Source organism: Notolepis coatsorum (assembly GCF_963971535.1).
Source record: "Notolepis coatsorum genome assembly, chromosome: 2".
Taxonomy (NCBI): Eukaryota; Metazoa; Chordata; class Actinopteri; order Aulopiformes; family Paralepididae; genus Notolepis; species Notolepis coatsorum.
This window is the reverse complement of record NC_140166.1, coordinates 49552340-49566336: the sequence shown is the minus strand read 5'-3', so window position 1 is coordinate 49566336 and position 13997 is coordinate 49552340.

Sequence of the window (13997 nt, the reverse complement as noted above, 5' to 3'; positions counted from 1 at the left end):
TCTTGGGTAGGCTGGTAACTTCACACGTAACGAGCCGAATGCTGATGGTGGGGCAGAAAGAGATTGAGCCACCAATCGGGCCATGCCCTCAGCTCTATGCTGCCTTAAAGGGAGACGAGGGGATGGAGGATTAGGGGTATGGTGAGGAAGGGACATTTTCTTTTTGTTTTGTTCAGTTTTGTTTGTTTTATTCCTTTGACTAGGCGTATGGTGAGGAAGGGACATTTTCTTTTTGTTTGGTTCAGTTTTGTTTGTTTTATTCCTTTTTACTTCAAAAAAAAAAAAAAAAAAAAAAAAGGGAAAGAGAAAGAGAAAACAACATGTAAGGTTTTTTTTTGAAGACATTTTGTATTGGTTCTTCTTTCCTTTAAGAGTGACGGGGGATGGTCTGAGTGGATGGTTTATTTTTTATTATTTTGGTTTATTTTACTCATGGTCCTGGTCAAACCGGAATGGGAAGGGGCATCGGTATGGAATGGTACGGAGTGTCGGTTCTGAGCCTGAGGAAGCATTGAGAAGAAGTGTTCTGGGGATCGGTTCTGGGGACTGAAGGGTCAAAGGGGGGGGCTGACGCAGTGGGCAAGATGGGCACCTCCCGTCCTGGCATGTCGTGACATGTTTCGACAGGCCGGGAGGTGTGAAGATGGGGGACACACGTTGTGAGGTCGGGACCAGCGCCTCCCGTCCAGGCATGGGGACATGTTTCTACGGGGACTGGAGGTGTGGCGTGGTGGTTGCTGTATTGGCAAAATGTGACTTTTGGCAATACGGTGAAGAAACTATGGCGTGGGCATGGAAGGGGGGCTGAGCGATGGACACTAGGATTCAATGTTATGGAAGAGACAATGTCATTTTTTTTGGGGAGGAATGTTCTATGTTTAGTTCTGACGGTCAACTTCTCCTTTCCCTGATGAGAGTCGCGGTTTCCGGCCGGAACTGTGGCTCATTTGGTAAGCGGTGGAGGTTGGGGGGATTTGTCTGTCAGGTTAGGATTATAAGTTGGGGTATTTTTTTGATGTTTTAAACTTTTATTATATAAATATGGTTTCTCGTTTAGTTAGACGTTCACATTTTCTTGGTTATATGATTTGGGTGGGACTAGGGATAGCCCCAAATGGGGGAATGTTGTGGAAAATGTGTATATGGAGTGAACTAGTTTAATATAGGTCAACTAGCAGTACTGAAAGACACTAGGGCGACGGTCCGGCTGATGTTCTTAAAACAAATTGGATAGGGACAGATATACATTTCAGTACATCACATCTTGTCTTTTTATCTTGTAACATCTTGTTCTCTCTTTCACACACACACATATACACACACACATCTCACTCACTCACATACACACACACACATTTACTCCAGACTCTCTCTTTCACACACACACATATACACACACACATCTCACTCATTCACATACACACACACTCATTTACTCCAGCTTTATCTCTCTTCGATGTTCTTAATGTTTTTATCTCTCTTCGATGTTCTTAATGTTTTTATCTCTCTTCGATGTTCTTAATGTTTTTATCTCTCTTCGATGTTCTTAATGTTTTTATCTCTCTTCGATGTTAAATCTATGTGTCATCTTAATGTTTTTATCTCTCTTCGATGTTAAATCTATGTGTCATCTTAATGTCTTTATCTCTCTTCGATGTTAAATCTATGTGTCATCTTAATGTACGTCATGTCATATCTGATATAATATGTCACGTCATCATATCTGTCATGTGGGGGCAGGGCTGGGAAGGTATTATCTGACAAGCACAGGGGTTGAGAAGGGAGAGTGTTTTTGTTCAAGCTGTGGTGACCGTCTGCTAGATCCATAGCTCTGCTGTTAAAACTTTCTTTCATTAAACAAATTGCCTGTTGAAATTGGAAATATCGTCTCCTGCTGTGTTAACAACCATCAGCCACAACAGGGGCTCCATGGAGCAAAAATGGCTGATTTCTGACTTTACCTCGTTTAATATACCTTGTTGAACCCCTCACCAAAACATGCAACAATGCTGGGCAATAGCACCTCCCTCTGGTCAGCCGGGGCGCCTGACTGGAGGGAAAGGATCTGATTGTAATAATGTGCTAAGTCCTACTGGTGAAAATGGGTTACGAAATCGGAGATAATTTTTAGATAGTTAATTTACAATGTGTTGTATATATGTTTCTATAGAATCAACCCTGCCAGAAGAAAGGGCCCAGCAGCAAAGGGAGTGGCTGAAACATAACCTGGAGCCCTTCACTCAAGTTCAGGAGTACATGAAGGACACCGTCCTCTACAGAGCCAAGTGGATTCGGGGAAATCACTCCAAGGACATAGAAGAGGTCATTACGGAGTACCCTCGCCTCACCAGCCCAGGCATGGTATGGATCTACTGTAACATATTGCATCTACAATGATAATTCATAATGGTAGTTTTTAACCTGACCCTAATTTCCCCATCTACTTATCTAAATGAGTTGAACTAGCCTTTAAAATATCAGCTGTCACATAACATTTCTTTTAGGGCTGTCAGTTTATCGCGTTAATTAGATTAATTAATTACAAATCCTGTAATTAATTAGATTTTTTTTAATCGCCTGACAGCACTAATTTCTTTCAAACTAAATCTTTTTTAGATATCGCAGGACTTCTTGGTGCTGCATGGCGAGGCTGCACCAAAGTTGTTTGAGACATGGGTGACGGAATATGCAGAGAAAGTCCTGCAGCTGGCGAGACAAGATGGGAAACTCCCCCTTCCTGTCGATGACATGACACTGGGTAAGTTATAGCGATTCCTTCTCTTGAGTTGCGAAATAGGAAATGGCTTCTCTTCCAGGTTGTAGATCTGCATTTGTTGTAGCTTTTGCCAATTTCAGTTGATGAATTGTGATAATAATACTCTGGTTATCTTTTTTTTCCAGTCGTTTTATTTGTTTGTTTGTTTGAAAAGGTCTTAAATGATTACCAATTGAGTGCCGGCCACAACATTCTGACACTTTCTGTTGTTCACCTACAGATGTCAAAGGGGAACTGGCCCTCAGGCTGCTACCCGACATGTTCCCACAGACGGTATATAGGCTCAACAAAAAATGTAGGCGGCACTCCAGCGAAGAGGCCCGGTCAGCCTTCGTTGACCTCAAGCCTGTAAGTACAATTTCATGTTATGAATTGGGGAAATGTTGCTATGTAGCCTAAGAAGGATGTTGGTGCACCAAAGTTGTCAGGCTATAAGGTTGACGAAGACATCTGTAGCCTGATCGGGCTATGGCCCCCATAACCTCTATTTAAACTCGAAAGGCATTGAGGTTTCCCTCATTTACAAAGACGAGTTAAAACCACTGTTTTGAGCCCTCCAAAATGTCATTGCACGTTCCATTGGCATGAGAAAAAAAACGAACTTGATTTAATTTGGCTCCCTTGTATAGTTGGTATAAACCTGTTATCTTGCTTATGATTTGCTGTCAACCTAGCCCCTTTCGTGACTGCGGTTTGCAAGCCTGGGGCTTTTGTGACCGCAGTCACTTGCTGGTGTGCCGCGACGAGTTTAAAAAAGAACTACCAAGCGTGATCGGGGGGCTGGGGGTCGGTCAAAAATATATCAGATATGAATTTCAAAGATACCCAGCGTACAATATGGGTTTAACACAGCTTTACAGTGGGGTCTGGAAGCTCGGAGTTGCTTAGGAAATTGGTGTCACCGCGCATTGGTGTCACCGTGCATGCGCACCAGGCAGCCAAATGCCTGGTGAAATGCTGGTGCGCATGCGCGGTGACACCAATGGCAGAAATACACGGCTCGCTCTGTAAGTACCACTCGCTTTCGAACAATGTTTTAAACTGTTTATTAGCAACTCCGAGCTTCCAGACCCCACTGTAAAGCTGTGTTAAACCCATATTGTACGCTGGGTATTGAAATTCATATCTGATATATTTTTGACCGACCCCCAGCCCCCCGATCACGCTTGGTAGTTCTTTTTTAAACTCGTCGCGGCACACCAGCAAGTGACTGCGGTCACAAAAGCCCCAGGCTTGCAAACCGCAGTCACGAAAGGGGCTACTGTCAACCCAAGATTCACCTGTATTTAACATTCTTTCTTTGCTTATTTTAGGTTGGGACAAATATGGTGGAGTACCTCCAGCAGGCAAGACCCTCTCCCTCGGTTTTGGTGCTGGGAGAACCACACACATGTTGTGCTCAGGCATTCGTGATCTATGCAGGTCGGGCACACCCTGAAAGCACAATGCTCGGGGCAGTTGATACGTGTTTTAAAGCATTTTATGTATTTGACATAAAGTACCCCAGGCAGTGTGTTCATGCATGGGAGTTTCTCCAGCACGTTATATATAATATTGAGGGACCAGAGTCCAAGCATGTAGCATTCTTAAGGACAGCCGTACGTAACGCAAAACGTACAAATGAGGAGGAGGTGGAATAGGTGAAGTAGCAGGAGGGAAGGTGGGGGAAGAGATGGAGGAGGAGGGAGATGGGTAGATGCTAAATCCCGTATTTCTATATGTATATATTAGTGCTGTCAATTGATTAAAATATTTAACACGATTAATCGCATGATTGTCCATAGTTAACTCGCGATTAATCACAAATTAATAAAAATGTTCTACCTTAAACGGATCTTTTTCAAGTTCCAAGTTTTAATACTCTCTTATCAACATGCGAGTCAACAAATGCTTTCGTTATGCAGTCATTTAACACAAAAGGATGACCCTCATGCATTGCAAATTTGCATCAAATTCAAAACAGAGTGATGCACAAAATAACTTAAAAGAAAGAAAATGCATTAAAACAATGAATAAAGTGTACATGAAATAATAGGGGAAAGAAAACGTTAGGAACTTGTTACATTCACCCACACAAGGGCTGAGTAATCGCACACACATGTTGTGCTCAGGCATTCGTGATCTATGCAGGTCGGGCACACCCTGAAAGCACAATACTCGGGGCAGTTGATACGTGTTTTAAAGCATTTTATGTATTTGACATAAAGTACCCCAGGCAGTGTGTTCATGCATGGGAGTTTCTCCAGCACGTTATATATAATATTGAGGGACCAGAGTCCAAGCATAGCATTCTTAAGGACAGCCGTACGTAACGCAAAACGTACAAATGAGGAGGAGGTGGAATAGGTGAAGTAGCAGGAGGGAAGGTGGGGGAAGAGATGGAGGAGGAGGGAGATGGGTAGACGCTAAATCCCGTATTTCTATATGTATATATTAGTGCTGTCAATCGATTAAAATATTTAACACGATTAATCGCATGATTGTCCATAGTTAACTCGCGATTAATCACAAATTAATAAAAATGTTCTACCTTAAACGGATCTTTTTCAAGTTCCAAGTTTTAATACTCTCTTATCAACATGCGAGTCAACAAATGCTTTCGTTATGCAGTCATTTAACACAAAAGGATGACCCTCATGCATTGCAAATTTGCATCAAATATAAAACAGAGTGATGCACAAAATAACTTAAAAGAAAGAAAATTCATTAAAACAATGAATAAAGTGTACATGAAATAATAGGGGAAAGAAAATGTTAGGAACTTGTTACATTCACCCACACAAGGGCTGAGTAATCGCACACACCCCCCCCCCTCTCTCTCTCACACACACTCTCCCAGCTCTCTTTCTCTCTTGCCCCTTCCCTTCTCTCTCACCCCCATCTCTCTCTATATCTCACACACACACACACACACACACACACACACACACACACACACACACACACACACACACACACACACACACACACACACACACACACACACACACACACACACACACACACACACACACACACACACACACACTTCAGAAACAAACATAGTATCAATGAGAGCATCAATAATACACCTGATAGTCTAGTAAAAAAAAATCTTAAAAGTTAATCGTGAGTTAAAAAAAATAGTGGCGTTAATAGAATCGGGCGATAACGTGTTAATACCGCGTTAACTTTGACAGCCTTAGTATATATGTGTTTTGATCTATCAATATCTGGGGGAGTGTTCCAACAGGGCAGTAAAGCAGTACAAAACCAGATACCGATATGTATTATTTATTATTTATTATTTAAACAGGAAATCAGTTTGACATGAAAGCACTTTTTGATGTCCACACGCCGTGACATGTATATGCAACAAGTGTAATACATTTTGAAGTTAAATGTATTCTATGCCTTGGTCTGTTCTTTTCATTGATTTCAGCACACTGTTATACCTTTCAATCAAGTATCTGTGCCAACCTAATGTAGTGTACTAACTATAGCAGTTGTGTTAATAGGCCCTTTTCACAGCAGCCATCTTGACACAGCAGGGTAAACCTACATCCTGTAAACCAGACTGACAGATGTGTAACTAATCATGTTGCTGTGTCCATCTGTTGGTCAATCGTTGTCAATCTGGCTCACAAGATGGCTGCTGTGAATAGGGTCTATTTGACCCTTTTGATGTAACCCAAGATTCAGTCAAAGCAACTATTTTGACCCTTAAAATGGGTCGTTTGTATAACCCAATACGGGGTCAAATCAACTAGGAGGTTGGGTTATTTTGACCCTTAAAATGGGTCGTTTGTATAACCCAATATGGGGTCAAATCAACTTGAAAATTGGGTTATTTTGACCCTTAAAATGGGTCATTGGTATAACCCAATATGGGGTCAAATCAACTTGGAAGTTGGGTTATTTTGACCCATAAAATGGGTCGTTGGTATAACCCAATATGGGGTCAAATCAACTTGGAAGTTGGGTTATTTTGACCCTTAAAATGGGTCATTGGTATAACCCAATATGGGGTCAAATCAACTTGGAAGTTGGGTTATTTTGACCCATAAAATGGGTCGTTGGTATAACCCAATATGGGGTCAAATCAACTTGGAAGTTGGGTTATTTTGACCCTTAAAATGGGTCGTTGGTATAACCCAATATGGGGTCAAATCAACTTGGAGGTTGGGTTATTTTGACCCTTAAAATGGGTCGTTGGTATAACCCAATATGGGGTCAAATCAACTTGGAGGTTGGGTTATTTTGACCCTTAAAATGGGTCGTTAGTATTCGTTTATTTGACCCAAGTTATGGGTCAAATGAAATAACCAATAATATTGGGTAAAATTAACCCACACACTGGTCGGGCCCTTTTTGACCAGTGAATTGGGTAAAAAATAACCCAAATTGGGTCAAATTTGACCAATCTGTTTTTAGTGAATAGGGCACATCCTCTCATTTTTGCCACTCAATATGGTACTTTACAGTGATGAAATGAATTTGGTTTCCTATCAAATACTTTTATGGCTTTTTTTGTAGAGTAATTCTATTGGTGTAAGAGTAGTGACATATGAAAGAGACCAGTTGATAAAACAGTACTCAATGTGTGATAAAATCATTGAATGCAGAAACATCCTTGCAGCATTAACTGGCAGGCAGGGCCTGATCTGCCTGAAGTTTTCGATGTTAAACTTGACTGTGATTGTTACTTTCTTCACATGACTTTTGAAGGTCAATGTAGAGTCCAATGTGACCCCAAGATACTTGAACTCGTTTACAATGTCCAGCTTCGCCTCTCCCAGAAACACATTAGAGTGAGTGACCTCTACTGGTGACTTTGTGAACATCATACACACTGTTTTTTCTTGGCGTTAAAGGAAAACTCCAACATTTTGGGAAATTAGCTTATTTAACATCTTCCCTGGAGTTAGACAAGAAGATACATACCTTTTTTGTCTCTGTGCATGCATTAGGCTTAGGGAACAGTCGCTCCGTTAGCGTAGCTTAGCTTCATCACTGGAAGTGGGGCAGAGTTAGAGCCTGACGTTCCCTACAGTGCCCTACAGTCACGAAATACACTCCAAATACAACTCCAAAACGTTCCTGTAAACATGTTGTGACCCGTGTATTTACCACGTGGAGAAATAAAAAATAATTGAATTCGACAATTACGTTTTCTAAGCAAATATACTCTGAAAATTGTTTTGCCTAACCACTCGTCTCTGGGCGCAGTCAGTGATTTCTACGTGAAGCCGTGTTTGTTGACATTCTCATTCATTCAAAGGATCCGAACCGATTGAAGTTTATGGATACCATGACTTAAAATCCTCCCCAATTTAGAAAACAGTATTACAATGGCTGGTCTTGATAGGCTGCTAGCTAACGGAGCTAACCAACAAACACAGAACCGGGCGGACACTAAAGTAAATAACGAGAGCAATGACTTCCTTTCTGGGGGGTTTCAAAATAAAAGAGCGACGTCTATAGCAGCGGAATACGTTTATTTTGTACATTATATAACGTTAACACGAACCTAAACTAACTTTAGGTTAGTTGTAACGTTAGTTTCTAGGTTCGTGTTAACGTTAGATAATGTACAAAATAAACGTATTCCGCTGCTATAGACGTCGCTCTTTTATTTTGAAACCCCCCAGAAAGGAAGTCATTATATTTGCTTTAGTGTCCGGTTAGCTTTAGTGTCCGGTTAGCTCCGTTAGCTAGCAGCCTATCAAGACCAGCCATTGGAATACTGTTTTCTAAATTGGGGAGGCTTTTAATCGTCAAGGTAAGAGGATTTTAAGTCATGGTATCCATAAACTTCAATCGGTTCGGGTGCGGCTACGTGGCATAGTGGGCAAGGCGCTCGCCACGAATGCGGAGACACTGGGCTCGCCTGCCCAGCGCTCCACATTGCTTTCAGTTTAGCTGGTCGTTCATACTAATACACATTGGCCGTATTAGGGGGTGGGAAACTGATGGGTGGGGATCGGGCGTTGTGGACAGCGACTCCTACAGGTCGGTTGGTGCGCCTGCGCAGTAGAATCAGGAAGTGTCGGGGGCAGCGTGAGCCTCCCACGCGTTACTCCTCGCCACTGAGCGATCGAGCTGCGCAGGTGAAAAGATGCGACTGCTGTTACCTCAAGTACCAGAGGGGACTTGTGCTATGTATGACTTAGTCCACATTGCAGCCGGCTTGTGGGAGGCAAGAAACAGCGTTCGTGACAGGGGAGGGTTGAATTGGATGATACGAAATTGGGATGGGAGAAAATATAAAAAAATAGGAGAAAAAGTGGATAAAAAAAAGATTCAATCGGTTCGGATCCTTTGAATGAATGAGAATGTCAACAAACACGGCTTCACGTAGAAATCACTGACTGCGCCCAGAGACGAGTGGTTAGGCAAAAAATAGTTCCGAGTATATTTGCTTAGAAAACATAATTGTCGAATTCAATTATTTTTTATTTCTCCACGTGGTAAATACACAGGTCACAACATGTTTACAGGAACGTTTTGGAGTTGTATTTGGAGTGTATTTCGTGACTGTAGGGCACTGTAGGGAACGTCAGGCTCTAACTCTGCCCCACTTCCAGTGATGAAGCTAAGCTACGCTAACGGAGCGGCTAAGCCTAATGCATGCACAGAGACAAAAAAGGTATGTATCTTCTTGTCAAACTCCAGGGAAGATGTTAAATAAGCTAATTTCCCAAAATGTTGGAGTTTTCCTTTAAGTGAAAGACATGATTTTGTTAGCCAGTCTTGAACATGGGTCATTGCAGATGTCAGAGTTGCAGAGGCATCTTGTATTGATTTTGCAGATGTAAAGATTACAGTCATCAGCATACATTTGGACATTGGTGTTTTGGCATGCATCAGGTAGGTCATTGATAAATAATGAGAACAGTATTGGCCCAAGACTTGAACCCTGTGGAAGGCCTGTAGAACAGTCAAGGTAGGGAGATTTGACACCATCAACACAAACACATTGCTTTCTACTGGATAGATATGATTTCATCCACAAGAGAGCTCTTTCAGAGAAATTAAAATGTCTAAGTTTGGACAATAGAACCTGGTGGTTGACAGTATCAAATGCCCGCTTCAGATCAACGAAGACGGCACCAACACAGAAATGTGTGTCCAGTGAGTATTTTACTTTTTCTAAGAACATACGGTTTGCTGATTCTGTTGAATGATGGGCGTGGAACCCGAATTGCATGGGGTGCAAGAGGGTACAGCTTTTATTTAGATGTTCATTCAATAGCTATACTACCCACTTCTCAGCTACTTTAAATACGGTAGTTAGCAGTAATTTTTTTGTCCAGATTTAAAGATTGGGACAACCGTGGCCACCTTCAATGCTGAAGGAACAGTTGATTCCCTGAAGGACAAATTGACCAGATGTGTGATTGGGGGGACCAAATAGTCTATATGGGTTTAAAAAAATTGGTATCGGGGGGGGGGGGCAGGTGGCGCACAGAGATTACACCGGGAGACACTAGGATTCGCCTGTTCGAATCCAGCTCCCGGCGTTGCTATCAGCTTGGCTGGCCTCTCACACTGATACAATTGGCTGTATCAGGGGGTGGGAAAGCTGAAGGGTGGGTCCTGGGCGTTGTGGACAGCGACCCCTACAGTTCGGTCGGGGCGCCTGCTCAGCGAGGGTTGGAACTGAGGAGAGATAGTGTGGCCTCCCACACGCTACACTCTCCCCAGTGAGAACCTGCGCGGCCAGGTTGGCCTGCCCCAGGCTGCACATGCGTCGGAGGAAAGCATGTGACATTCTCCGGTCTCCCGGACCAACAGTAGGGGAAAGTACGCAACAACCAGGAAGGGTGGGATGGGAGAAAAATCGGGAAAAAGGAGGGGAAGAAAGATAATAAAAAAAAAATTAAAAAAAAATTAAAATTGGTATCAAGCCCATAGGCATCCTTAGCTTTGGAACTGTTTAGTGTACCAATAATATTGGTCACCTCCAACTCTGTTATTTCGTCTAAATAAAAAATAGGCTGTGCATGATTAATAGTACTATGGATGGCATCAGATGGGGTAAAACATTGTTATCTCCTGGACAGAATCCAAAAAGAAACATTGGATTGGGTGGCTAGAGTCAGTGGGGTTTTCACTAATTCATTATTAATTTGGTTGATATGTTTGTTTTGTCTACCAATTAGTTTATTAATATGTTGCCAAATTATCTTACCATTCTCTTTAGCATCTTTGATCATGTCCATAAAATAATTTGCTTTGGCCATTCGCATAGTATTTATTACTTGATTCCTCATTGAAGTGAATTTCTGTCTGTCTGTCTGCCAGGCCAGAATTCAGAAATGTTTTGAGCAGAAGGTCTCTTTCTTTCATCTGTCTCCTACATTCATCATTCAACCAGGGCAACGTGTCCTTATTTCTTCTCTTTTGACTCCTCATCTTGGTAAAGGAGGACACAACTTCATTAATTGTTGCCAGTCGCAGCCACTCTCTATGTCCTTACTTAGGAGAATTTTACTCCAATCCTGCTTTTTAAGAGCTGCCACAAGATGGTGCTGTTGACTCTTTGGAACTGTGTTCTGATATACAGGTCTAGATTTGGAATGAATTAGAGAATCGTTGTTTTGTTAGCTTTCTTGAAAAGAAATTGCATTGTGATCTGATATACCGGTCAAAAAAGTATAGGTATTAGTTATTCTTTCCGGTCGATTGGTAAACAATAGATCTATTCTAGTTTTTGAGGTAGGAGTTATCCTAGTAGGCTTTTCTATAAGTTGAGTAAAACCCAAGTAATCAGTAATCTGTTTAAGATTTTTCCTTTCCTTATTTACATCACAGTTAGTGTTAAGGTCACCAACAATTATTTCCTTCTTAGAATCACAGTGATTGAGGGCGACCTTCAACTCATCATAGAAGTCTACCTTTTTTTTATTTTTTTTATTATTATTGCAAAACAAAATTATTAAAAGTCAGTACTCAACACACAATGCATAATGAAACTAACAATTAAGGTGGCTAAAATGACATGCAAGTACAGAAACAGAAAACAAAAAAATATATATAATAATATTTTACCGTATACATTGTATATCCAACGAAATTACCAATTATACCAATGTCTTATACAGGATATACCCCTAATACCTATTATCTAAAACCCTACACACATATGCTCCAGCTCGAACCCCCCCCCTCCCGGACCCCTCCTTGGATAGTACCTCCATTATCCCTCACTCCTAACCAGACACTACCATTATAAGCTAGCTTTTATTCTCTCCACCACTTCTAACCACATTGACATTTTGGATTTGTTGAGACCCAGAATTCTTGCTGTAGATATTTCTTGATAAATCACATCGAGATATGTAAGAAACCAAACCTTCCGGCACATTTTTTCCGGTTGAAACCAGCGTGATGCGATCAGCTTTTTAGCTACTGTGATACCCGATAAAACCAATCTCTTTAGCTGTGGATTTACTGCAAACTCAAAAACATCATTCAATAGTAATACAGAGGGGTGTACTGGTATATTCCAAGATACGAGTTTTGATAATTGATGGGTCACATCTTTCCAGAATGCCTTAACTGGTGGGCAGTCCCAATACATGTGCATAAATGTCCCTTCGTCTCCATTTGTACATTGGGAGCATTTTGAGTCTTGTTTAAGACCCATTCTGTTCAGTCTTATAGGAGTCAAGTATGTCCTGTGAATATAGTTAAGATTGATTTGTTGATGGTCCGGGTTCCTTGATGTAAGACGGACATTTGCCCATGCTCCTTGCCAATCAAAGTCACTTTCCAGGTCTGGTATATCCCTCCTCCAGACAGAGTCTAGTTGGAGGGTTTCATACGAGGACGTTAGTAATTGATAATAAAAACCTGATGCAAAACCTCTCGATGTCTCTCTTTCATAGAAGAATTTGTGGTATCTGTGGTGTTCAACTGGTATGTCTAATGGAACACCGTGAGACTTCAAACATAGCCGTAACTGTATGTAAAAAAGCCATGTGGACTCGGTGAGATTAAATTTTGTGCATATTTCTCCATAACTACAAAAACCCTGGTTGTTAAAAACATCCCCTAATGAGTGTATGCCTTGCTCTTCCCATTTAGGGAATCTTATAGGACGTTTTTCAATTAAGAGTGCATTGTTATTGAATAAGGGAGTGTGATTGTGCCATTTTTGTGGGTTAGGATATTTTTTTTGTGTTTCACGCCATATCCGGATCGCATGGGTAATTATGGGGCCAAATTTCCGCTCACAGTGCTTGATTGGTAGTTTAGTGTGTGCTATGTCCTTCAGTCTATGTGGGGCTACTATGTTTTCTTCCAATTCTCTCCAGGATACTAATGCTTGGGGATCAAACCATGTTGTCAATGGTCTTAATGTGTACGCCTTAAAATATTGGAAAAAATCTGGAACTGCCATGCCACCGTCTGCTTTATTTCTCTGTGCGGTGGATCTTTTTATACGTGGTGGTTTGTTTTTCCAAATAAATTTGTATGTGGAGGAGTGTAATCTTTTCCAGTAACCCTCTGGAGGGGGTAACGGTAGCATTGAACTGAAGAAGTTGATTCTAGGTAGTACATCCATCTTAACTATTGATACCCTTGCCTGTACTGAGTTTTTAAGTTTTGCCCACCTGTCCAGGTCGTCTTTGATTTTGTTTTGTATTTTTGTGTAATTGTGCTTCACCGTTTGTCTTATGGTGGGAAATATTTCCACACCCAAGCATCTAAAATGTTTTACCATAGGTATCTCACCTGGGAGGGTTGTATCTTTTTTTGCAGGGGTGTTAAGTGGAAGGAAAGCCGACTTCGGCCAATTTATTTTAAATCCCGATAAATCACCAAAGTTCTCAATCAACTTGAGTAGATGAGGCAATGTGGTGTTGGGGCTTTGCATGAACAATATTACGTCGTCCGCATATAAACTAATTTTATGTTGTGTGCCCTTGATTACGATTGGTTCTATGGATTGGGATTGTCTTATATATTGTGCTAAAGGCTCTAATGATAGATCGAATAGTCCGGGACTAAGAGGGCAACCCTGTCTGGCTGAGCGTGATACCGGAAAGATTTTGGAGATGAATGTACCTGTTGTAATCATGGCCGATGGGTCTTTGTATAATACTTTAATCATATCAATGAATCCTTTTCCTAACCCCATCCTTTCTAATACTGCCCATAGATACGACCATTCCAGCCTGCCAAAGGCTTTCATAGCATCCAGGGACAGCATCGCCTTAGGTATGGTGTCGTC